The sequence below is a fragment of the Paroedura picta genome, chromosome 2 (assembly GCF_049243985.1).
Source record: "Paroedura picta isolate Pp20150507F chromosome 2, Ppicta_v3.0, whole genome shotgun sequence".
Taxonomy (NCBI): domain Eukaryota; kingdom Metazoa; phylum Chordata; class Lepidosauria; order Squamata; family Gekkonidae; genus Paroedura; species Paroedura picta.
The window spans coordinates 164495121-164522945 of NC_135370.1; positions in this window are offsets into that span (position 1 = coordinate 164495121).

Genomic DNA, 27825 nt, shown 5'->3' on the forward strand with positions numbered 1-27825 from the left:
GTAGTCCATGGACATCTGGAGGGCCGCAGTTTGACTACTCTGGCTTAGATCCTATGAACAATTTTGGTACACATTAGATAATGCTGTGCTGTAGAGCATGCTTCTTGCTCTGCGAGAAAAAAACCCCTTCCCTTTGTGCAAGGTACTCTTGATCTTGTTCAAATGGAAGTCCAAAGTGCACTCTGAGGCCGAGACTATCTAGGGCTGAGGGAACTCATTTTTAGGATCTAAGTCTTTGTTTTCTTCCTGGAATGTCTTGTAGCGCCTCTTGGATTACCACTATAAGACAACAAATGCAAGGAAGAACATTAAACTTCATCCATGACACGTGTGTTATTTTAACCTTAAAAAAAAACCTTACTGTGCCCCCCCCCCCCAAGCTCATTGCCTCCGTATGAAAAAACTTCTGTCTCTTTCACTCGACTTTGTGGCCATAGAAACTAGCTCAGTCTCATCAGATCTCAGAAGCCCAAGGCAGCCTGTTCTCATCAGATTGCACAAGCTCAGGTGTGCTGGCCCAGGTTAGTATTTGGAGGGTTATGATGCAGAGACAGGTAGTGAAAATCTCTTTCCTTGAAAATCCTGTGGGGTTTCCATAAGTCAGCGGTGATTTGGCAGCCCTTTCCACCACACAAAACATGGTACAATAAATGATCATCCCTATAGCAAGCTTTAAGGGCTCTGAGACCAGCAAACTTTCCCTAAATTCATACCCAAGTAGTTTTCAGGGGTCCACAATGACTTCCCAAAATTGCCCCTAATGCTCTTTTAAGAGCGATTAAATGATTCTCCAAGTCCACCTAATTCCCCAATGGCTTGCCAAGTCTCACACTCCCTCAATAAGGTGTATAAGTGATCAGGGCTGGTTTGAAAGGACAAATTGTAAATTGTGCAGCTTGAAGCAACATGAAACAAGCCAATGTAAGCATCTGATCAGGATTATGGAGTCCTTACCTTAAACAGCTTTGAGTCTCAGAAACATGTATTCCACAGGCAAGCAAATAGACTAAAGACTGAACCTTAAATTTTCCATTTTCCGCAATCCAGTTCATATTGTCCCTGTTGTCGTAATGTTGAAAGCATGAAGAGCTGTACATGTGCCTGCCAAATATATTGGCAAAGATGCATCAGGCAACACATGAATACATTTGTTTGATCATAAATTAAGATACTAGCTTAGATATACAAGTGTACCACCTGATACACATGCACCACCACATTCCTCTATGTCTATCCACCACACGTGTGCTAAAACAGCGCTGCAAAATACATAAACCCTCCTTGTAATCTGCCTCTAATCTAGTGTACTGTTTTTATAGAGCATACTTTAAGAATAAAAGACATCCATCATTACATCTTGAACAACAAACTCTGCAGATACATGGGGAATTATTTAGATGTGTAGCCAACATATGTGAGTCAGTCCCATGAGGAGCATTATGATCAGGTTCAACAAATGCCATCTTTGTTATAGCTGAATTGAAACCAGGAAAATGTCCTATAACAATTAATACACCATTTGACTTCATGGTTTACGAGGGAGAGGAAATCAAATGTCTTAATATAGTGCTATATTTTATTATTTTAGGTGGGTAGCCATGTCGGCCTGCAGTAGAAGACCTGTATTTGAGACCAGTAGCACTTTAGGGACCTACAAGGTTTCTAGGGTAGAAGGAGCTTTAACACTTGAAACCTTATATCCTGTAAATCTTGTTCGTCTCTATATTATTATGAATTCCATGCTGGTGCTTCAGTTAATGGGTGGACAGGTGTTCCTCCCTCTTTCTCTCTCTCATCTACCAGTAATGCCAAGCCAAGCTTTGATAAGATGGTAGTTCTGGAATATGTTGTAGGAGTTTATTTTTAGTTGTACTGTTTCTATGACAGGAATCACTATCATAATTATTTCTATCGTTTGTGTGCCCATAGAGCTTGCTTATTTTATTAGTGAATTGACTTATTAACTTCATTTTGTTAGCATTATTTGAATATTGTTCATTAATGGGATAGCAATTACTCTTATTGTAACATTAGTGTAATTCAAGGAATGTCTGAAATTCACAGTGCGGCTGACCTAGCTTTTGTGAGATCAGAATTTTCAAGCATAAAATTCAAGAAGGGAGAGAGATTATTGGTGCACTGTTTCTTGATGTGAACATGGACAGAACTATTTCTTAGAAGGATGGGTCATTTGAAGATGGTGCTCTGGTTCCCCAAATTCAGTCTTTCTCTCAATTTCTGTTTTCCGTCTGGTGAAGCACATCCAATAAGCTAGTTTGCGGGACAAATGTACTCATATCAGAGAGATAGAAGGTGTACTTTAGAACGATACCTGGTCTCCTAAAAAAAGCAAAGTACCATTGTATCATTGTTGACTCCTTCTATGGCAACTTTCGATATTAATGTATATTACAATCTATAATGTGTCCATTTCCACGATACTGGTCGGGTCATTCTAGTGCCCATTGTATAGAGAGCAAAGTGAGGCCCTGGTGTAATTGGCCCCATGTATTGCAATACTAGCTAACTCTTTGTAGTTGAAAGACATTGAAGTTTTTAACAAGCTAGGAAGAACTGAGAATGTGATAGCAATTGCCGATAGCCTAGATCTGAAGACATCGGGACTCACATTTCAAAACTCACCCACCCTCCCCCCTTCCCCCGCTTCCAGCAGATGGCAAAGCTTTGGATGAGCCCCAAGTGATGTCTCCTCAGTAACGTCTGACTTATGACCTACAGGACAATGGCATCACAAACTATCCAGAGACTTGATTGAGAAGCCACTCCAACATTTCCATAAGTCATTCTGCCATTGCAGATCTGTCACAATTTTGTCATAAAGTTTGTAAAATTCTACTGACATTGTGTCATCTCAATAAACGCAATGGGGGAAAAATGAGTTGGGGCAGGTGTGAGCACAGATTTCAAGCTTAATGCGTGGGTTGTCGCATGTCTTCTGCCATAATCTGGGCTCTTGTACTTGATGTTTTTTCTGGAGCCGTGGTGAACTCTTCCATCCTTTGAAACAATCATTCTCACTTGATTAATTTAAGGAGCCAAAAAAGAAAGTTAAAATAACTTGGCTTCACTTTCTGAAAGTTTCTTCTCTCTCCCCTCACGCCCTCCCCCCCTCCGCATGTTAGCTGTTACAAACAAAGCAACCTTCAAACCAACATTTTCTTTTGTCATTATCAAATGCTTGTTTTCACTCATTGTTTTAAAGAACAATTAATACTTGGGGAAGAAGAGTGCTACTAAATATGGAGGTAGATGGAGCGGGTGCAATCTGGTTGGGTAGCAGACATGCCTCTTGTGAGCACCAGTGCCACTAAACTACCTTAACCATTGGAGAAACTTCTATCAGCTTTGATTGTCTTTGTTCCCAACAAGCCAAGGCACATAGGCTCAAACAAAATAGTAAAGGAAGACATAAAAACATGCATTGAAATCTCTTGATAAGTTGACATTTAATGTCTCATCATCACTAAATGACTTGGGGCTGAAGATGTAATCTGCTTTCCATAAAGAAACATTGTGTATCTAGTAATGCATAATCTCCATCTGTGTTGTTTGATCCGTGATGGCAAATCATCCCAATTTTGCAGTCAACAAATGATGAGGATCCTCACCTTATATGATCGTCAGTTCATTTTGAAGATGCTACATATTGCAATCAAAATGTTCATGAATACTTGAAAATTAAAGATCACCACTTCCACTGTGACTTGTACAACATGGACAATTCTTGTTTTCCTGCCTAACTTTTTCTTATGTTTTTTTCTTGATCAGGAAAACTTGGTGCTTGTGAACACTAAAGTATGAAACTTCATTTATGCTGGTTTCCTGGTTTTCTAATGACACTAAATCTACAGCTGTTGGATGTTACACCTCTACAAAATAAGAGAGGATAGAAAGAGAGAAAGATCAATGTTACCAGAAGAACCATCAATTTTGCTTTGGAGTAAGAACATGTTTGCATACTTGGAAAACAGCATGACTTTCAGTTACCAGAAAAAAAAGGATATGCCATGTTTAGAGTATAATCCTAAATCTCATGACAATGAGACTGGTGGAAAATGCCATGGCTGATTTATACTAATCCAAGAGAGATTTCAAGGCAAGAGAAGAAAGCATATAGTTTCTCATAGCCTTCCTCTGCGTCACAACCCTGGACTTCCTTGGAGGTCATTAATTCAAGTACTAACTAGGGCTGACCCTGCTCAGCTTCTGAGCTCTAACAATGTTGGGCTAGGCCTGGCCATTCAGGTCAGGGATCGGTGGGATTAGAAGGATTGAATACAACTAAGGACTCTATTACCAATGGTGGGATATTGGTTTCTGGAAGTAGATATGGATCACTAAGAAGAATTGTACAGAAACTCGCCATTTTTGAGCAGCTGATTGGCTACCTATCTGATCCAAACATCCCAACTAGCCTTTGTCTTTTTAAAAGACTAATTTAAAACTGAGCAGTTTTTAAATGCACAAGTTTAGAATAAGAATATTTTTCAAATCTAATATTTTGAGCTGCTAAAAGAATTATATTGTTCTAGGTTTTCCGCCCCTATTATTTCAGGCAAGGTAAAGCATGCTGTTGAATTGCAGCCAACTCACGATGACGTCATTTTGTGGTGTTTTCAAGACAAGAGACAAGCAGAAGTGATTTGGCATTGCCTTCCTCTGCATGGCAACCTTTGCTTCTCTGGGTGGCCTTCCATCCAAGTACTGACCATGGTTGACTTTGCTTGATTTCCAAGATCTAACAAGAGAGAGCTAATCTGGGCTATCAGGGATTGCTATATTCAGGCAGCACCAGTCAATGCAACATTGAACAAGACCTTATATGCTGCCTAATAGGCAATATGGACATTTTCTACTGCTTGTGTCCATTATCCATGCAAAGGCCTTGTAAAAAGCCATTATTTGAACTCCCATGATGGCACTAACCACATGGATTTAGGGATTTAATTGTCAGTTACAAAGAAAAAAGTTAAACTTTCAGGTGGGTGTTTAGGGACCATTCTCTATATTTGAATATCCATATATTTTGTTTGATTTTCTCCCACAGCCAATCCAGGTCTGGGGCAAACTTCAGTGACAGCCTCATAAAAAATTGTTTTCAGGGTTTCCAGAGAACTCTAAAAAAGCAACTTGGTCCTAATCTGACCTCAGGTTTAGCTACATCTGAATCCCCAAGTCAATTTTTCACAGTACCTCCTTTTGTTTTATCTCTCATCTTCCACAGGCAGTGTTAAACCCCTGTCCCTTAATGTCTTTGTATTGCCTTCTCTTAGAGACACTTTGAAACCCAAGGGTAAAGACAAAACGGTTGCTTTCTACCAAAGAGGTTGATGCGATGAAATGCTGTTCAAAAACTACTCCCCACCAAGCCAGCAAGCTGGAATTTAAATTGACATACTGTGGAAAATGATTGTTTTGTTCTTACACTGAAGCAACCCGGCATACATAACTCATATGTGATTCTGACGTGTAATAATTCTCTTAAAACCATGCCATAAACCTATTCATTGTGTTATTACCAACTTACAAATTCTTTTGCTTGTTTTGGATCAAAGAATGTTGTGGTTGCTAGCAATGGTACTTAACAAACTATTATTCCATGCAAATTAGCTATCTACCATGGTGCCGTTTAGCTCCATTTTGGGTACATTAACACTCTAAGCATTTTTTTTTTTAATAATGACTGCTATGGCGACAAACTATAAACACTGATATCTCCATGCATTCAGCAGGGGAAATTTGTATGAATAATAACACTTCTATTAAGATCAGACATAAGCTTTGGGAATTATGACAAATAGAACATCAATCTGAAATTGATAGTGTTTTTAATATTTTCAAACTTCTGTTGTTCTTTGAATTCCGAACTGAAATATACAATGTGCAACACAATACCTCCTGAATTTCCTATTCAGCAGCCAAACCAAATATGTTTTGTTTGGCTATAAAACTCAAAATAATTTTAAAAGCACATTTTATGTATTTATTTTTTTCCATTTCTGTGCCACTCTTCCCCAGGGGGCTCAGGGAGGCCTACAACAATTCAAAAATATAGTATAAAACAATAAAAAAATATATAGATTCCTAAAATGATTGATTTAAAATTGAAATCCAATAATTTCAGATGGGCTGCATCCTTTTCTCTAGAGAGAGAGGGGCACATATACTGCAACGCATTCCTTGTCGTGACGAAGGGGCCAGCCAGCGTATTGCAGAGGCACGACGAGTTTTAGGTGCTTTAAGTAGGAAGGCCAGAATTTTGATATCGTTTCTAGGCCTCCACCATAGGCCTCTGGGAACATCTCAAATGGGATTTGTATTCATAAGACTACTTGCATCCTTTGGCAAGATCTCCATGCAGCTGCATCCTGAGTCTCGCTGACCCTCTGAAATATGCTTTGGAGATGGCACACCTATAGGCCCATTATGCACGGCCGCCAAATCGGCGATTTCGGGTCACATGGAAAACGTGGAGGGGGAAGACGCGAAGCACACCGGTTATGCACGGGACAGGGCGCAACGGTGGCAAAACCCAGAGTAACCGATTATGCACGCGGCGATCCCGGCGCCGCTTCTGGTTGCGCCCCGGTCACTCCGAAGCTGCGCTTTCTTCCGCGTTTCGCTAACACGGCTTTTTCGGCGGCATGCACCAAATCTGCGGCTGGTTGCAGCCGGCACCGTGCGTTATTGGTGATTTTAGTCGCCGCCATTCCACCCCGAAAGTGCACTATTCTCCCCATGCATAATGGGTCATAGGGATGCCAGCTGCAGGTGGGACCTGGGCGAAGACCCCAGAATTACAACTTATCTCCAGACTCTAAAGATCAGTTCTCATGGAGTAAATGGATACTTTGGAGGGTGGGCTCTGTGGTATTGCACCCCACCAAATTCCCTCCCCAGGATCCATTCCAAAATCTCCAAGATTCTAAAGTTGGCAACTCTACCCCCTCACCCCCCACCACCAGTGGTCAGGGAGATTCTGTCACCCCTAGCTGCTCACTCTACCTATTACATCTGTGGATTCAGTAAGTCACAGGCACACAGCTCCAACAACCAACAATTTTACTGGAACCAGAAAAACTGAACAACAACAATTGGGACTGTGGAACTTGTGTACACTTTTGAGGCTCCCACCAAGATACATGATTGGCCCTTCATGGAGGCCTGTGATTGGTCCATAAATCTGTTCTGGGATTGGCTAAGAGTCCAGAGCCAGCAAATCCCACGCAAGGGCTTAGGTCCAAGCCTAAAGTTCCTTACAAGGTCCTTTGAAAACCACATGCATAACTGTCCCAGTTTCTGAAATCCCACCCCAGGCCCAATCCAGTGTTCTGTATGTTGTAATAAAGGAGGAATTTCAGCAAGGATTTGCACGATTTGGTGCCTATAGATTTACAGAAATATTTATTTTTCAGTTCACAGGGATGCACCGACATACAAGTTTAAACTTGAATGCGTCACCCTAAAAAAAACTAGGCTAATATTTAAGAGAGCTCTATGTCGTAAATCCCCACCACTACCTCTATTATACGGTATGCTAGGCTTTTAACTGAGCAGTAAACTTCTACTGGGCTGCACGGTCTTCAAAAGCGTATTTGCAGAGGCTGGTAGAAGCTGATCCTGCGTTGAGCAGGGGGTTGGACTAGGTGGCCTGTATGGCCCCTTCCAATTCTATGATTCTAAGCATTGTTACTGCAACACCTGGGTTATCTGCTTGCAAAAACAGACACAATTATTCAATTGCCGAGCAATTAATTTATTCAAAGAAATGCATAAGGCCCTACATGAAAGGGATACAAGTGCTTAATGATGGATTATAAAGTGGAAGAGGGAAAGAGGAGAGCCTGCCTGTCTCAGGGGCTTCCATCGCAGCCTCCGATACTGATTTCTGACTTTGCCTTCATACAACCTGCGAGAGCTAATAAATTCCTGGCTCCCCTGCCTGGGAGCCAAGGCCGATTAATATCTGCCTACCTTGTTACCTAATTCATTATGGAATAGCAGTTAATTTGATTTGATATTATTTTAATAAAATTCTGTAATATATTAGATTGTTTCAGGCTATCAAAATAATTTTCCAATTATTACGGTTACTCAAGCAAGCCTCTCTCTCTCTCTCTCTCTCGCCCTCTCTTTTTCTCCCTCGCTCGCTCTCTTTTTCCCCCTTCCTGAGCGGCAGTTGGTCTGACTCAGAATATATTAGCTCCTACAGCTTCATCCTGGCCAGAGGAATACCAAGTATATGCATGATTACACCAGCAACATTATTGCCAGTAATGAGAACCTGCAGATCAAGAGGAAAAGCCTACAGATTGATGGGCAATTACAGCCCCCCCATGACGTCATGACATTAGCGATTACCCTTCATCTACAACTGCATTAATGCTCCGTCAAAAAAAAAAAATTAGAAGAAGAAGAGAGAAACGTCTTCCCTTTTCTGGTATTCTGAAACGAATGGGTCCACTGGATCAAACTGAGGAGCTGTAGCAGAACAAGACAGATTATTGAACGATCAAGATCTCTCGGATCTCATGACTTGCCCGATCAGACAAGAGAAGGGACTCCAGAATCCTTTTCATTTCTTCTCCCTTTCTACTGTGAGAGCTGGCATGAAGTCAGGGCATGGATGGAACTTGACTTAAATGGGGAAAGACAGCCCAGGCGAACGAGCAGGTGAACAGCCCTTCCAGTCCATTTAAAGCTGGCACCCTCCGTCATAAAGCGTCTGACTTGTTGCATGAGAGTAAACTCATCCTTTGCCTCTAAAATTGGCATGGAACAAAGAAGATCATCGTGTTCCGATATCTGGGATTTTTGTCAGGATTTCATGCCACCTTACTCTTTCCACCCCATTCTCTCAGGCAATGCATGTCCAATCAGATGTGTTCTGGGCGCTTTCTGTTTTGTGATATGCAGGTGTAAAACCTGGATAAAAAAATCTAAGAGCCCAGACTTATTCTTACATGAAGGCTCCGTGACTTCGTTGACAAGAGAATTTTTGTTTCAATTTGGACAGGATCAGATGTGTAATGCAATCTCAAAACTGTAAACTTCCTCAGAAATGAAAGAGAATAAATCTAGGACAGATTTCACACAGACTACTCCTTCCCCTAATTTACTTAATTTGCTGTAAAGTTTGGGTTGAGGGATTTTTTTTGACACCCGATAAAGTTAAAAGTGTGAAGAAGGAGGAACTGAATCAGGGCCCTTTCTCTGTCTTATTAGAATTAGGTATAAAACCTTTAATCAGTATACGATCTAAACGTGCCTTCATAATATAAATTTGTCAACAGAATTAGAACTACCATTAAAAAAAACAAGTCAGAAACCTTTCAGTATGAAAGTTATAGGGCAGTGGAATCAACTGCCTAAGGAAGTGGTGAGCTCCCCCTCACTGGTATTTAAAGTAGCGGCTGTACAGATCCTTATCCCGAATGCTTTCGGTTGATCCTGCATTGAACACGTGGCTGGACTAGATGGCCTTTCTGGCCCCTTCCAGCTCTATGGTCTTATGATTGTTGCCTGGTTACAGTTTCTCAGAAAGAAGGTGATGGGAAGGGTAGCAAAGGAAGATGATGACTTGGTGTATGTTGGCTTAACAGGGATCTCATCCAGCCAGAACAGTTTGTCACAATTCCTGCCAAATGCAATCATTCCAGTTGGTGTTGTTATTTATAAATACCATTCCATTTCCCAACAATGAATGCACCGGATCAAGCTTTGAGGGGGCTTTCTTGGTATGTATGTTTGTGTAAACCTGCTATTTCATCATTTGGGTCTGTGTCTGCTTGCTCGGAATGAGAGACAACGTTTTGCTTGCATCTGCTGGAAGGCTAGCAGAGTTGCAAAACTGGGGAGAATTGGCTTATAACTTTCCCCTCCACCCAACCAGCAGCCTAGTTCTTTTGCAAATGGGTGGCATAGGCATATCTCAGTGTCAGACATTTTTAGAATTTTAAAGAGTACTTTGAATTATGCCTGGTAACCAATTAGAAGGCAGCAATATTTTTTGTTTTTTTTTAAGCACCTGTTTAATGGTATGCTGGGGTGAGGCTGCTGCATTGTGGGACAGCTGTCAATTCTGAAAGGTTTTCAAATGTGGCCCCAGATTTGAAAACAACCTTAAGGGAGGCCCCTTGGTCTCTGTGCTCTGCTTGTTGGCCTTCTGGAGAACTGCCTGGCCATTCAGTGAAACAGGATGTTGGACTAGATGGACCACTGGCCTGATCCAGCAGGGCTCTTCTTTATGTTCTGATTGTAATTGTGCCATTTAGAAGTTCCCACTGCAAGGAACATGCCTTCAATATCTTGCTTCCAACAGATCAAGTCAACTAGATGTCATTCAGTAGCACCTTAGAAGCCGAAAGTATTTGGTGGGTATAACACTCATGCCCTGGGTCTCTCAGGTGCTCCTGGACTTGAATCTAGTTGTTTGATGGCAGGGCAACATGACTACCCTCTCTAACTAGAGCAGATGCAATAGGTGCACCAAGCAAAGTATTTGATGGGTTGAGAGCAGGGAAAGGTTCCTGTTGGCAGCAGAAGATAGGACCCACAGTAATGGTTTTAAACAATGTGTAGAACGATATCGGCTATATAGTAGGGTTGGGGAAATTTCACAGTCAGAGTAATTCAACAGTGGAATCAACTGCCTAAGGAGGTGGTGAGCTCCCCCTCCCTGGCAGCCTTCAAGCAGCAGCTGGACAGATACTTATCCTGGATGCTTCAAGCTGAGATGCTTCAAGCTGAGATGCTTCAGCAAGAGATTAGACTAGATCAGTGGTCCCCAACCTTTTTATCACCGGGGACCGGTCAACGATTCACAATTTTACTGAGGCGCGGGGGGGGGGAGGTAGTCTTTGCCAAGGGATGTCGCCACCGCCACCACCTGAGCCCCTGCTCCACTTGCTTTCCCACCGGTGCCCCTGACTTCCTGCTTCCTGCTGGGGGGCGCTGCTAGCAGCAGCTGCACAGAGCCACACCAAGGGGGAGCCCCAGACATTGAGGCTGTTGGAGAGCACCAAAGATGAGCCAGCGGCAGAGTGGCAAGGCAGCCCCTGAGGCAGCAGCCAGGGAGGCGAACAAGGAGGAGCCACAGCCCAGGACCGACTGATCCTCGGACCGGTACCAGTCTCCGTCCCCCAGCCCAGGGGTTGGGGACCACTGGACTAGATGGCCTGTATGGCCTCTATGCTTCTAAAGGTAAAGGTAAAGGTATCCCCTGTGCAAGCACCGAGTCATGTCTGACCCTTGGGGTGACGCCCTCTAGCGTTTTCATGGCAGACTCAATACGGGGTGGTTTGCCAGTGCCTTCCCCAGTCATCACCGTTTACCCCCCAGCAAGCTGGGTACTATGCTTCTATGATTCTATAATTCCAAAGCAAATGAAAGGCACTCTTGATCACCTGAATCTTTGAGAGCAGAGCCTTATCCCAAATTGAATCACACCTGATGCTCCATGCATATCGTAGGAGAATTAGGTGGACAGGTTTTCCAAAGATAATTTCTTGACCGTGCTAAGGCTCATTGCAGAGGACTTTTGCACGCACCCACAGTTGTACCCTGTAGACTTTCTATTGAAGAATTGCAAATATTTGATTGTTTGGTGTAGTGGTTAGGAGTGCGGACTTCTAATCTGGGATGCTGGGTTCGATTCTGCACTCATCCACATGCGGCCAGCTGGGTGATCTTGGGCTTGCCATGGCACTCTTAAAACTGTTCTGACTGAGCAGAAATATCAGGGCTCTCTCAGCCTCACCCACCTCACAGGGTGTCTGTTGTGGGGAGAGGAAAGGGAAGGCGACTGCAAGCCACTTTGAGCCTCCTTTGGGTAGAGAAAAGCGACATATAAGAACCAACTCTTCTTCTTCTTCTTCTTCTTCTTCTTCTTCTTCTTCTTCTTCTTCTTCTTCTTCATTGTTTTTTCCCCCTCAATGACAAGACGGGGGCAGTTGTTGTTTGTCCTGCTTTACACAGTTCATCATTCTTTCCCTTTGTTTGTTTTTTTCATATTTCATCTCCCACATGGCTATCCCCATTCCATTCAGTTATCTTAGAAAAGTGGTGCCTGACCCATGGGATGTATGTCAAATATGATTTACAACCCTTTTCATGCTTCAGCAGAACTCAGTAGAAACCTAAATGGATCAGAACAGACCCTACAGACAGGGAGAAATGCAGCTCCTTCTCTTATTTGGTTTTAGTATTTGTAAATTGCCTTATTATTTCCGTTGCTTAGCTATCATTAGGTGCATGAAATAGCACCACTAATAGCAGGGGGTGCCACAACGGCACTTATTGGGCAAAGAGTTTATTATTACAGGTAAATGGTATATGCAACCTGCCAAGTGGATGTGGCATCCTATCACGCACAAGGGTTATTGTAATATTTCCATAGGTGAATCAATTTAAAAGAGAGGCAGAGAGAGGAATTCTATTCCGGGCCATTGAAGGTATGCCGACAAAAGAAAGGCTAGTGTCTATCATAAAAACGTTAACGTTAGATGCCAAAACAATACACAGAATCTATACTATCAAATCACTTTCTGCTGCAGCCGTATAGGCATCAAAGCTAGGCTTCCCATTGCTCCTACCAGAGGGAACCACCTTCTCACAGGCAGTTTTTCCAGCCATATTATTTAGCAGAAATCTAGGATAACATGGAATGAATTTCCCCACTAGAGCTCATTGGCAGCATTGTTTCTCTGTCTGGCCCACCCTGGCTGACACCCCATCCAATCTTATAATCCAGTTCTAGAATCATACTGTATGCTCCCTCTGTCATTGGGTTTTCTAATCCTAGTTCCCTTGCATTATCCATGCACTATTTTATACCATAGGAATACTTTTCTTTCTCTCTCTTTCTCTTTCTGTACTGACACAATCTGCCTGGAGTCTCAGTGAGAAAGTCAGGCTATAAATAAGCTAAATAAATAAATGACAGTAAAATTCAATTTAATTCTGAAATAACCTAAATGGACCATAGGATTCTATTGCACCATGATGATTATGGAGCTTACCATGATATCCCCCCCTTACAACACACACAGATATTTGTATCCTGTAATATAAACATTCAGACTCCTAGGTCTTCATAAAACAGACTCACTTACTTCCATGTTTGGACCCTGTTGGTTTCTTGCTTGGGAAAGCTGGGTTTATGCGGAAATGGCTAGCATAGGGTTGCCAGGTCCCTCCATGCTGCTAGCAGGGGAAGGGGGCACTTTCCAGGAGTGGGGAGGCAGGATGCCACTTACTGACATCACTCTGAAGTGACATTGGGAATGATGGAGACACACACTCTGAATCTTGGGCAAAACTCAATGGTAGAATTAGCTTCTAACTATAGAGTTTTGCCCCACAGCCAGAGCATCACACATACCCCCCAGAATGCAGGGGTTCCCTGTCCAGTCCAGGGGACCTGGCAACTCTAAGTTAGAAGTTAAGGTTGCCAGCCTCTAGGACCGTTTAGGCACTGGGAAATTCACTGCCCCAGCTCCTGTGTAGGAACACAAAGCAGGGGGGGGGGGATGAGGTGCACCAGGCCAAATGCTCCCCCATGTGGGTGCAGGAAGAGGTGGGGCAACCTGCCACGACTAAAACTCCAGCCTGCAGCCCGGCATGAAACCTCCAGTGCATAAACGGTCTAGGTGGGGCATAGAGTTCTCCCAGATGAAGAGACATTTTGTATAGCCTGCTTTTTTCTACTTTAAGGTATCTCACAATTTCCTTCTCTTCTTTTCTCCGCAATAGATACTGGCCTGAACTGTGACTTGATCAAGATCACCCAGCAAGCTTTCTGTGGGGGATCAAACCCCTTGTCAGGATTTTTAGTTTATGCCTCTTAACCACTACATGACATTGGGTCTACTCTGCAGATGATGGCACTACATCATGATGCAAAACCAAAAAAAGGAAACCGAAACCCAACTGGAACAGAAAGACAGGAACCCAAGGGTTGAGCTGCAACAACAATATTAAAAAAAAATTTTACAAATATTTATTAAAGTGCACTATTCAATATATTTAAAACATAGTAAAAACAACACGTATCTAACTGCACATGACAGCATAGACCAGGGGTAGTCAAACTGCGGCCCTCCAGATGTCCATGGACTACAATTCCCAAGAGCCCCCTGCCAGTGAATGCTACCCCTGACTACCCCTGGCATAGACCAAAGATGTTGCGACCCCGAGGGGTCTTCCTCAGTTTTCAAATTATTGTGTGGAATGCTCTTTTGTACAAGTTCAAAACCTAAAGGCTTGCTGGATGGCAAAGAAATATCTATTAGGTGTAACTCCAACTAGTCTTTCTAATGTATCTGATTTAGATATGTACAATCTGAGGCCACCACACTCAGCTTTTGTCTAGCTCTACATGAAGTGTGCATGAGTTTCTCATGTCCCAATGCTATGCTCTAACCACTACTCTACATAGGTTCTTTGATGTTTTCAAGGTTCATAATGCTCTCCTTTGGGGTTTTGTTTAGAAAACCTTTACACTTACACAGAAAACGAATGTTCACTGCACATTGTAATGTGGCACAGATGTTATGCAGGTCATATGTTGTCTGCTAATATTTATATCCCTTTGAAATCAGGGCAGTCTTTGTTCAATTATATTCCCTTCTCCCCAAGTATTTTACTAGACAAATATATAGCCCAATTCCTGGCCTCCCCGAAAATTCATACATACCTTTCTGGACAGATTTGCTGTTTTGAACATGTAAGCTTCCACAAGAAGCCTGTAATAAATACTTTGTCTGGCAAACAGCATCCAGTCTGTTATCAAGTTAGGGGGTACCTATGCTTTTTATGTTAAATTTGAAGGCAATTTGTAATAAATATTCTCTGTTAACAATTAAAAACAAAACAGACTGAAAGCTCAAAGGAAACGGTGTCATTGTGTTATAGGTTTCATCTCCCCCCACCCCCTCTTCAAACCTCCCTTTATGAGATCTGTACTGGGAGAATGGATAGATTTGAACTGTTTTCCACCGTATCTTTCCTTTTTTTGTATTGTGGTTATTGGATTACAATGTTTTTATGTCTGGGGTTTTAATGGGGGTTTTATCAAGGTTTTCATCCAGACTGATAGATTGATGTAACCTGCTGTGAGCCATTTGGGAGTGGTGGGTAATAAATTGAAATAACAACAACAATGTATTTATTTATTTATCAATAATTGGATTTATATACCGCCGTTCACCAAAAGGTCTCACGGCGGTTCACAATAAAATATAAAATCAAAGTAAAATCACATAACATCCCATAAATACCCCATTATTACAATAAAAAGATGGCATTCTATTCTATAACTTTCCCCACCTTCCCCGCTCGTTCAGAGAGAGGCCGGGCATTAATTCTGTAAGAGAGAGAGGAGAGGAAGACTGGCCGATGGATTAGGGATCTTGGATGGAACCCGGGCTCTGCCCTGGCCTCAACCATATGCCTGGCGGAAGAGCTCCGTCTTACAGGCCCTGTGGAAAGATGGTAGTTCCAACAGGGCCCTTAGCTCCTCCGGGAGCTCATTCCACCAGGTTGGGGCCAGGACTGAAAAGGCCCTGGCCCTGATCGAAGCCAGGCGAACGTCCCGGGGGTCCGGGACAGACAGTAGATTCATACCCGCAGAGTGGAGAGCCCTCTGGGGGGCATAAGCAATCAAACAGTCCCGCAGGTAAGTAGGACCCAAGCCACGTATGGCCTTAACAACAATAATAAGGAAGATCTATAATAAAGAAGTTCTAACAATAATAAGGAAGATCTATTACTTTATTTCAGGTCTTCCTTCTCATGGATTCCTTCTTTTCTTTCTTCTTGTGGAAGATTTCTCAGTCTTCTTTGACAGTTTGGTGTAGTGGTTAGGAGTGCGGACTTCTAATCTGCATTTGATTCTGCATCCCCCCACATGCAGCCAGCTGGGTGACCTTGGGCTTGCCACAGCACTGATAAAGCTGTTTTGACTGAGCAGTAATATCAAGGCTCTCTCAGCCTCACCCACCTCACAGGGTGTCTGTTGCGGGGAGAGGAAAGGGAAGGCGACTGTAAGCCGCTTTGAGCCTCCTCCAGGTAGAGAAAAGCGGCATGTAAGAACCAGCTCATAGGCATATAAGAACCAAATCATCATCATCATCATCATCATCATCATCATCATCATCATCATCATCATCATCATCATCTTCTTCTTCTTCTTCTTCTTCTTCTTCTTCTTCTTCTTCTTCTTCTTCTTCTTCTAATGGAATCAGAGTCCAGTAGCACCTTTAATGGACTATCACTTACATAGCACTATTTGTAAAACCTGTTAAAACTTGTAAAATAAAAGTTCTGCTTCAGTCCCCACTGTGGTGGGGGTGGAAAAGTAAACACGTGAAATCAGTGGGCTTCATTCTGGCTACTTTGCATTGCATTTATCCACATTTGACTCGTAATCACGTGAAGTCGCTATGTACTGAGAAGCAGACCGTTGGTACAGTCTATTCAGACTGGTAGATCATCCTCTAGAGTCAAAGTCTTTCACACCATCTTCTATTTGAACCTTTTAACAGGCAGGGATGGAATGTGGGACCTTCTGTGTGCATGTAGAATCTATAGATACGCTGTCCCTGAGGCATAGTCCCTCCCTATTGGTAGAAAAGTTATTATTTCCATTTGGATAAAGACCTGAATATGAGATGCATTTTCTTATTCCAATCAACAAAATCTTTTTGCCTATCTGTAGCTTAGTATTCTTCCAAGAGCTTCAGGGTGGTATATATGGCTTTCCATTCCTCATTTTTTTTCATCACAACAACCCTGTGAGCTACGTTAGGCTGTGATAGAATGATTGGCCCAAGGTCACCCGATAACTAGAGATTTGAAACCACAGTGGGCATTTGAGCCCAACTTCTCAGTTCCCAGCCCATTGTGCACTGCTAACCACTACACCATGTGGTTACAGTGAGTGTGGCTTTTAGTGTTCAGAGGTGCTTAGTTGAAGAGACTTTCATTCTTTAACATGACACTGGATGTAGCACCCCACAAATACCTCCTGCTGCAGTGAAGATGCTCTTCCTGCGTAACGTTGGCTTGATTGAGATCACCGCTCACGTTTCCCCTTGCTCGCAAATTTTATGTTAGCCTACGGAATTCGGCAAATGTTCGTGCATGCAGAAGAGGACCATCCTATAGGGAAGCAGGAGGCAGACTTGCTCCTCCAGGGTCCAACACACAATCTGCTAGGTTTACATTCTTTTCAACATCGCTAACGCACAATCAGCTAAAATGATTTTAGATCTTCAAAATTGCTACAAGATGGTTATAAATTCTTTGTGCGGACAGCTTTTCCATTTGGTGGTAAAACTGGAAAGTCTTATCACCCTTTTATAACTTTCCATATAATTTTTATGAACGCAAACATAAGGCATCAAAGACTGCCGTCTGAAAACTTCCCTGTGATCCAAACCAAGTGGCAAAATTAAGTCCTGAAAAAAGCTAAGATCCACATCTGGTTTATGGTCTGCGCATAGACGACTTGGCCGGAGAACATAGCACAGAAGTGGATTGAAGCAGAATAACGCTCAAATTTAATAATCAAGCTCGGTTACTGAATACAGCTATAAAGATGGTCGAAATGAAAAGTTTGTAGTGCATGTCTCCACTCATCACATAACAAAAGAAAATAAAATAACGGGATGCTTTAAGTGGAAAGGAATGAACCATATTGAAAAGACATCAGATGCAGAGTGAATGGGAGGAGATATAATACAACCAAGTCAATATCAAAGCCATGGAGAGGGCTTCTTTCTCCTTTCCTCTCTACACAGTGAATAAAATGGCATGAAACATATTACAAAAGTAGGAATACAATGTACTTTATTTACATGGATGGTTCCAGAGTTTGGGGTTGTCCTTCGCCCATGCAATGACGTTGCACGGGCCGAGCAATGCTTGTGAAAAAGCTCTCTGCTCATTTACACAAGGTTCAGTGACGTAACTAAAATGCAACGACAGTTTTAAGAGGCAATGTTAAAGATGATGCGGTGAAAAAAAGTATTATTTCCACTGTGCTAGCCTATATGTCAAGCAAATGGTTGATCGCCAGATGGATATAACTAATGTAATACATTTATCTCAAATAGTTCATGGGTGGACCATACTGTTATTTCTATTTTATGGGAGAAATAAATGCATACCGGGGTCAGTCATAGGTAGTTATTTGGGAATATATTTGATTCACTGGGGTTTTAGTAACAACAAAATATTGCAATGTTCATCTTCAGGAGTAAATATCTTACCAGGCATTGTTCGCAGTTTGTCATTTCTGCCGAATTCATTGCAAATTAGGTTCTATGTTGGGTTTAAAATAACAATAAGTTCCGATAAATTTACAATAGTTGGTGACCAATTGGTCACAGTGGCAACAAGATGGCTTAATCTAACTCCTTTAGTCTCCGCATCCTCAACTACGGGAGGGGGATTGACACTTTCTACCGCCACTTAAAGACCACAAGTGATGGTAATTTCACCACTTCCTAGTCTACTGATGATCTACTCTGTTATTTATCCCCCTTATATCTAGCTAGCACCATTCTACACTTAGCTTAAAGCCATTATTGTGGGTCCTCTCCTCTGCTGCCAACAAGAACCATTCCCTGCCTTCCTCCAAGTTGACAACCTTTCAAATACTTGAAGAGTGCAATCATGTCCCTTTTGAGCCTCCTCTTCTCCAGGTTGAATATATCCAAGTCCCTCAGCCTTTCCTCATAGGGCTCGTTTCCCAGGCGCTGGATCATCCTCATCACTTTCCTCTGCACCCTCTCAAGTTTGTCCACATCCTTTTTGAAGTGAGGCCTGCAGAACTGCACACAGTACTCCAGGTGTGGACTAACCAATGCAGTGTACAACAGGACTATGGCATTTTGTGATTTTTGATATGCCTCAGTTGATACAGCCCAAGACTGCCTTTGCCTTCTTTACCATGATATCACACTGTCTGCTCATATTTAGCATACAGTCCAACAAGTACCCCAAGATCTCGTTCATAGAATCATAGAATCATAGAATCATAGAATCATAGAATCATAGAATCATAGAATCATAGAATCATAGAATCATAGAATCATAGAGTTGGAAGGGGCCATACAGGCCATCTAGTCCAACCCCCTGCTCTACGCAGGATCAGCCCAAAGCATCCTAAAGCATCCAAGAAAAGTGTGTATCCAACCTTTGCTTGAAGACTGCCAGTGAGGGGGAGCTCACCACCTCCTTAGGCAGCCTATTCCACTGCTGAACTACTCTGACTGTGAAATTTTTCCCCCTGATATCTAGCCTATATCGTTGTACTTGTAATTTAAACCCATTACTGTGTGTCCTTTCCTCTGCAGCCAATGGGAACAGAATCCTGCCCTCCTCCAAGTGACAACCTTTCAAATACTTAAAGAGGGCTATCATGTCCCCTCTCAACCTCCTTTTCTCCAGGCTGAACATTCCCAAGTCCCTCAACCTATCTTCATAGGGCTTGGTCCCTTGGCCCCAGATCATCCTCATGGCTCTCCTCTGTATCCTTTCAATTTTATCCACGTCCTTCTTGAAGTGAGGCCTCCAGAACTGCACACAGTACTCCAGGTGTGGTCTGACCAGTGCCGTATACAATGGGAATATGACATCTTGTGATTTTGATGTGATGCCCCTGTTGATACAGCCCAAAATGGCATTTGCCTTTTTTACCGCTGCATCACACTGCCTGCTCATGTTTAGCTTACAATCCACAAGTACCCCAAGGTCTCGTTCACACACAGTGTTACCTAGAAGCGTATCCCCCATCCAGTAGGCATGCTTTTCATTTTTTCATTGTTCACACACACTGCCACCCAGAAGTGTACCTCCCATCCAGGATGCAGGCTTCTGATTTGTGGGACCCAGATGTAGAACTCTGTAATGATTCCTTGGTCTATACAATTCTGCCTGAGAGTTCTGTTAACTGAAGCCCTGAAACTTCCCCATTCAAACCCAACTGTCCAACTGTTATAATGAACCAGCACTTGATTCTCAACTCGGTGGCCCCTGACAACATATCATTATTACAGTTTAGTTTAGTTATGCTTACTTCCCCACATACATGAGAGCCACCTCAACTGGGACTCCGAAGAAGCAGCATACAAATAATCTAAATAAGTATATGAAGGTGGAGGCGTAGATTCAGAAATTGTTGTTGTTGTTATTGTTGTTGTTGTTGTTAGGTGCGAAGTCGTGTCCGACTCATCGCAACCCCATGGACAATGATCCTCCAGGCCTTCCTGTCCTCTACCATTCCCCAGAGTCTATTTAAGCTCACACCGACGGCTTCAATGACTCCATCCAGCCACCTCATTCTCTGTCGTCCCCTTTTGCTTTTGCCTTCAATCACTCCCAGCATTAGGCTATTCTCCAGGGTGTCCTTCCTTCTATTGAGGTGCATTCAGAAATAAACTTGTGGAAATCCAACCCCTCTGTGTTTCTGGAAATATAGGTATTATAAAGAATCGGATCGACAAAATAATTACACTTGGTAATCTCTGGAAACCTTTGAAAATTGCCATTACTTCAGCATCTCGTAGGCTGTTTCCAGTTGTAAGAAGGAAAAGGAAAATACAGGTTTTATAGAAGAAGAAGAAGAAGAAGAAGAAGAAGAAGAAGAAGAAGAAGAAGAAGAAGAAGAAGAAGAAGAAGAAGAAGGAGGAGGAGGAGGAGGAGGAGGAGGAGGAGGAGGAGGAGGAGGAGGAGGAGGAGGAGGAGACTCAAAGCAGCTTACAGTCACCTTCCCATTCCCTTCCTCTAAGTACTAAAAACTGAATGGGAATCAGCATGATGTAGTGTGGTGGTTAAGAGCAGCAGACTCCAATCTGGAGAATCAGATTTAATTTCTCCACCTCCTCCACATGAAGCCTCCTAGGTGACTGGGTCTGACATAGTTGTCTCAGAACTCTCTCAGCCCCACCCAGCTCACAAGGTGCCTATTGAGGGGAGAGGAAGGGAGATGTGATTGTAAGACACACTGAGACTCCTTTGGGTAGTAAAAGTCAGGGTACAAAAAAGCCAAGCTAGAAGATACAGCATTTGTGGAAAAACCTTAGAGATGTCCCATTATACTGTGGCAGAGCTCCCACTGGGGAATTCTTTTCAACTTCACTGCAGGGATCAATTCTAATGCCACTAATTGAGAAGTACCTCCTGCCTCCTACCTGTACTGTCCTGTACAGGCAAATAACACCCCTTCCTGGTGTTGGGAATACCATATTGTCTTGTTGGACCTAAATTGTCATGGCAAGAGTTAAACACCAACATAGAATCATAGAGTTGGGACATACAGGGACATCTAGTCCCTTCATGATATATAGACTTAATCTGATCTTCAGCTGCATATGTGCAAAATGTAGCTTTTAAGAGACTGAGATATGTAATCTTTGACACATTTGTTTTGTCCTTTAGTACTTGCAGCCCAGCTCTGTAAGAGAAGTTAGCCTTGGGACTGGAAGAAAATTGAATGTTGAAATGCTCTTCCTACAGGTCCAGTTTTCCTTAAACAATGATCCCATCTGAGGATCCCTGGAAGAACTCCTACAGCAAAGTGGCCCCATATCTTTGTGCCTGGTCTGCAGGTGGGCATTTTGATTGGCAATGACATGCCTGTCTGCCTATAAGTTGGTTAGGAGGTTCTAATCGCTGAAAAGAACCAATTATCAAAAAGATCAGCTTTAATAGTCAAACCCCAAGGGAAACCAAGAAAGAGTATTTAGATGATTGTTTTATTTAAAACTTCATTCGTCTTTTCATTAGTCTTTTCAGGGCTCGCAAGGTGACAACCATGAAAAAAACAGCAAAACGTTCACGCAATAAAAATACAGTTAAAATTACAAAATGATTCAAGTAAACTAACAGCACTGTTCTAAGTAACCCTTATGGGGGTATGCCAAATGAAACAAAAAAGTATTCTCTTGCTTGCAAAAGACACTGATAGAGGGAGACAGACAAATCTCCCTGGAGAGGGAGTTCTCCTAGGAAGGGAGAGTTGCATTGAGAATTACGTAATAACTAGACCAGCCTTTCTCATCCTTTTGACTTTTGAGAAACCCCTGGAACATTCTTCAGACTTTGAGAAACTCCAGAAGGGGTATGATCATGCAGAATGTGGTTGGGAAGCAGAGCTGTGGACATGCCTACCCAGGGCCCCTCCCCTTCCCTTTCCCTCCAGGCCCATCATGTACATGTGAGTAAAATGGCATCAAGCTACAGCCAGGTTATGGAGAACCTGTAGGGTTTTCAAGGGGAGAGATGAACAACAGTGGTTTGCCATTGCCTGCCTTTGCATAGCAACTCTAGACTTCTTTGGCAGCTTCTATTCAAATATTTACCAGGGCCTCTTGTGGTGCAGGGTGGTAAGGCAGCTGGCATGCTGTCTGAAGCTCTGACAATGAGGCAGGGAGTTCAATCCCAGCAGCCGGTTCAAAGTTGACTCAGCCTTCCATCCTTCTGAGGTCGGTAAAATGAGTACCCAGCTTGCTGGGGGGTAAACGGTAATGACTGGGGAAGGCACTGGCAAACCACCCTGTATTGAGTCTGCCATGAAAACGCTAGAGGGCATCACCCCAAGGGTCAGTCATGACTCGGTGCTTGCACAGGGGATACCTTTACCTTTACCTTTTACCCTGCTTAGCTTCTGAGATCTGGCGAGATTTGGTGAGATCCAGCTCACCTGGGCTTTCTAGGTTAGGGCTTCAAGGTAAGTACCAGATTTGAGAAGCAGTTTCATAGGCTCGGGACTAGTCAACTTCCCTGTGTAAAGACAGCCAACTGTAAAGTGGAACAATTAGGTATTAAAGTTTGAAATCTGAGAATATGAGACCCAGTGAAAGAAATTAGGGTCACGGGGGATGGGGTTGTTTGGTTTTAGGAATACCAAATGTGCTTAAGATGTGACTGATGAGTTAAGGGTTTTTATGAAATTAAGTCTCATGATCTAGTTGAAGCCATTGCAGAAACCTATACTGTGGGATTTAGGTTTATGTTAAGAGGGAATCAATGTAATAAGGAGCACAGAGCAGTTTTATTTCAGAAAGACATAAGCAGATGGAATAAACTACAGGCGTAGATGGTGGAGTCAAATGACATTAATGCACATGAGCAAATAAGACCTGACTAATACAACTGAAATGTATTAATTCATAAATAGTCTTTTTTATTAGGCATGAGCTATCATTGAAGCAAAGGCCTTTTAATGCTTTCATTTAACTGCCTGGCAAGCGGCTCCTTGGGCATATATATTCCAAAAGTGAGTTGGACTGTAGAAGCATGGAATGAAATAAGGCAAATCATCTTCTTGCTACATTCAGAATGGACCCTCTCCAGCCACATTCTCCAAGTGCTAGTTGTGTCGGCATTGAGCTCAATTTCTGTGGCCATTTCAGCACATGTTAACTGTGGAGGATGCCTTGATTGTGGATTCCACTACAACCCAGCACAAGGCAGGCACAGAAGTGGATGAGGGCTCAGCAAGCAAGTTGGCTCACCAGGCATTCCCAGGTCAGGAGAGATGAGCTTTTAAGACAGGAATCTCCAACCAGGGTTCTGGGGGACCCTGAGGTTATGCAAGAGGTCCTCATGGGGTCTGTGGCCTTTCCCAGAAGTCCCAGAAGTCCAGATGACCACTGACATCACTAGACATCACTGGAGCCTACTTCCCCTGTAGTTCTACAGGCCTAGTCTCTTTTGTCAGTGGAGGATCGTGCACACAATGAATAACGTTTTACATAGATGTAGTCACACTTCCTGCTTGTGCTTTATTTAGTTACAGGGGGGGGAGACATGAATAGGTTTTGTTATGCTAGAGAGGCTCAGTAAGAATGAGGAAATTCCCCTCTTTGACCTTTAAAACCCAACATGGCACAGGCCCAGACTATCTTAAGGGTGCCAGCACCCTGGTGAGGGCCAAAGTTCTCTTGAAATCACAACTGATCTCCATATCATGGCAATCAATTCCCCTGGAGAAAATGAGAGCTTCAAAAGGTAGACTCTATGGCATCATATCACTCTTGAGATCCCTTCCCAAATTTTACCAGGCTCCATCCTCAGAACTTTAGGAATTTCTCAACCCTGAGTTGGCAACTGTAACCCATATCAACCAATCTGAGACCCAGTCAATTCTGGGGCCTTCCTTCACCATGACTAGGAACCTGGGGAGAGGGAATGCTTACTGTGGGTCCTATCCTCTGCTGCCAACAAGAACAATTTCCTGCCCTCCTCCAAGTGACTTTCAGATACTTTAAAAGAGCCATCATGGCCCTCTCAACCTCCTCTTCTCCAGGCTGAATATTCCCAAGGCCCTCAGCTCCCAGGCCCTGGATCATTCTCGTCACTCTCCTTACTGTAGTCCACAAACACTCCAAGATCTCATTCACACACACTGCTACCCAGAAGTGTATCTCCCATCCAGTATGCATGCTTCTCATTTTTGTGACATTTTGTGACATTTTGGGGAACTCTGCGCTTATCCTTATTGAATGGCATCTTGCTGCCATTGGCCCACTCTTCAAGCATGTTCAGCTCTCACTGAACTCTTCTGGGGTGTTAGCTACTCCCCCCAATTTGGTTTCATCTGCAAATGTAATGAATAGAAACTCCACCCTCTCATTGAGATCATTGATAAAAATGTTGAAAAGTACAGGACCCAGTACTGAGGCCTGTAGCACCCCACTACTCAGCTCCCTCAAATCTGATGAACTACCATTGATAACCACTCTTTGGGCATGATTTTCTAACCAGTTCCATATCTACCAAGGAGTGGTAAAATCCAGTCTGCAGTCCTCCAGTTTACCCATCAGAACATCGTGAGGAACTTTGCCATAAAGCCTTACTGAAATCCAAGTAAACACATCAACTGAGTTTCCACGATCACTAGATCCCACTCATTCCCAGACTTCGGAATTCCTTCTTCCAAGAGTAGAGAACCTAGTCCTGCGTGAAAGGCCACCCCACTGTGCCTGAGCATGGCCTCTCCCACCACTCTATTCCCCCTTGTTGCAGAGCTACTAAATCTAGATTGCCTTAGGTAGTTTGGGTGTCACTCCTGAGCATAAGCAGCAGGCCAGAAAGGACTTTCCAATTTCTGGAGCCTGTAGAGTGAACCAAAGCAAAACTACAGTCTCCTTTTATACCCAAATACATTATTCCAACATATTTACATTTGAAGGTGGGATGATACATTCCCTCTGCCTTTTTCTATGCATGGGCATATGACGCTCTATACAAAAACAGATGTGAGTGAAATGAAATTGTTTTAACTGGGGGGAAAAAAAACGTGAAGAAACACAACAGCCACAAAATCTAAAGTTACACACGCCAGAATATGCCTTCTTCACCCCGTCCAGTAATTTCAAAGAAGTGTCACCACACCATGAAGTTTGAAAAGGCGACAGATTTAAAAGCGTTCAGAACAAATGCCCGTTGCCATCCTGCTCTCCTTGCTGTTGCACGACGTTATTGAAGGACATCTTTTATGAAGGATTAGAAACCATACATGTTAATGCCCACGTTCCTAGCAGCAGTGTAAACAGAGGGTTCCCAGCATCAATTGGCAGGGGTGAAAGGACAAAATGTCAACCTCACAAGATAGGAAAAGACAGTGAGGGGGACGCCACACGCACCCAGAAACCTTGGAAGGATAGTGAAGAATGAAGCATTGTTATTTCACACCTAAGGCACAAGCCTTCTGGGTTCAGTTCCTTGTCTCCCTATGACCGATTATGCACTGGGAACTTCACTGCGCTAGCACCAGTGCAGGAGCACAAATCGGGGACAGATGAGGCTCACTGGGATAAATGCTCCCCCGTGTGGGTGCAGGAAGAGGTGGGGCAACCTGCCACGACTGAAACTCCAGCCTGCAGCCGGGCAAAAAATGAGACAAGTGTGACCTATGGTTGCCAACTCCAGATAGGGCCTGGAGAGCTCCCAGAGTTACAACTGATTTCCAAGTGAAAGAGATCTGTTCCCTTGGAGAACATGATTGCTTTGGAGGGCAAATCCAATTGCATTGTACCCCACTGAGGACTGTTCCCTCCCTAAAACCAACCCTCCTTGGGCTCGCCTCCCAAATCTCCAAGAATTTCCCAACTCTGGGTTGGCAGATCTAAATTGCACAAGCAGTGTCCCTTTTGATGTAGTGGTTAGGAGTGCAGAATTCTAATCTGGCATGCTGGGTTCGATTCTACCCTACCCCACATGCAGCCAGCTGGGTGACCTTGGGCTCACCACGGCGCTGATAAAACTGTTCTGACTGAGCAGTGATATCAGGGCTCTCTCAGCCTCATCCACCTCACAGGGTGTCTGTTGTGGGGAGAGGAAAGGGAAGGCAGCTGTAAGCTGCTTTGAGCCTCCTTCGGTTAGGGAAAAGCGGCATATAAGAACCAACTCTTCTTATTCTTCTTTATCAAACTTCCCTGAAGTCTCTGGAAAGAAACTGTCTCCCCCTTACATGGAAAGTGATTTTGTATTAGAATTATAATGTAATCTGTATGTTGTTCAGCACAAGGGACAATTCTAGAAGGATGGACGTACAGCAATAGGCATGTGGGTAGCATGCTCTTAAGAGCCTCTTGTGGCGCAGAGTGGTAAGGCAGCTGTCTGAAAGCTTTGCCCATGAGGCTGGGAGTTCAATCCCAGCAGCCGGCTCAAGGTTGACTCAGCCTTCCATCCTTCCGAGGTCGGTAAAATGAGTACCCAGCTTGCTGGGGGGTAAATGGTAATGACTGGGGAAGGCACTGGCAAACCACCCCGTATTGAGTCTGCCATGAAAACGCTGGAGGGCGTCACCCCAAGAGTCAGACATGACTCGGTGCTTGCACAGGGGATACCTTTACCTTTACCTTTACCTTTAGCATGCTCTTCTTCTCACAGTCCAGCAGCTAGACCCTGTCTGACCATCTCTTTTGCCGCCTTTCCATTTCCCCTTCCTTCCCCCCTCCACGCTGGCCACCCGATCATCCGGCCACCGTGTTCCTTACCCCCACCTCCATGGCTAAAGTAAAGTCGGCATCGAGCAGACTTGAAACGCATACCCTAGAAATAGCTCTTCTTTTAATCTGCACGCTTGCCAGCACTTTCTGTCGTACAGACTGAGGGCTAACAGTGCTTCGTGGTATTTACAGGAAAAACGCAGAGTGCTAAATAATCGCCACATGTCGTGGGAGGAACTTCTGTTTTTAATAAAACCAATCTGGTCTGGATCAATGATAAGGGGACCAGACTTGCTTCAGATGGAAAGGCAGAACTTTGAAAAGGTTCTTGTCGACAACATTGATCTAAACTAAAGGTCTGCGGGAGGCAGAGTTAAGATGTTTTGTACTCTAGGGGCATATATTGCCACAAGGGATAATGTTCTACAGCAGAGAACTTAGCGTTTTTCCAGTGGCCTTTCATTTCTCCTCCTCTTGTGTTTCCAAGTGATGGTTGGCAGTCCTTGCTCTATTCAGTATCTTCTCTGCTAGGATTTCCGACTGGTGTTTCTGTTGTGTTCAGACTTTCCTTCTTACCTCCGTGTATCATACTAGATTAGGTGCACAGTTTAGGGAGAGAAAGAGAGTCACCTGCATTTCTGACATTTGTGCTGTTTGGTTTGTGGTTCATAGCTAAACCACGAAACAAACCACAAACCGATACTAACTGGGAGGTTGGTTCATATAGGTTCATGACCCCTGCTTTCTGCTCCCCATGAAAAACAGGCAAGTGGTGGAAAGCTAGGGGTTAAAGGGCTCACAGCCCTTTAAACCCTGCTTTCTGCTCTTCCATGAATCACCA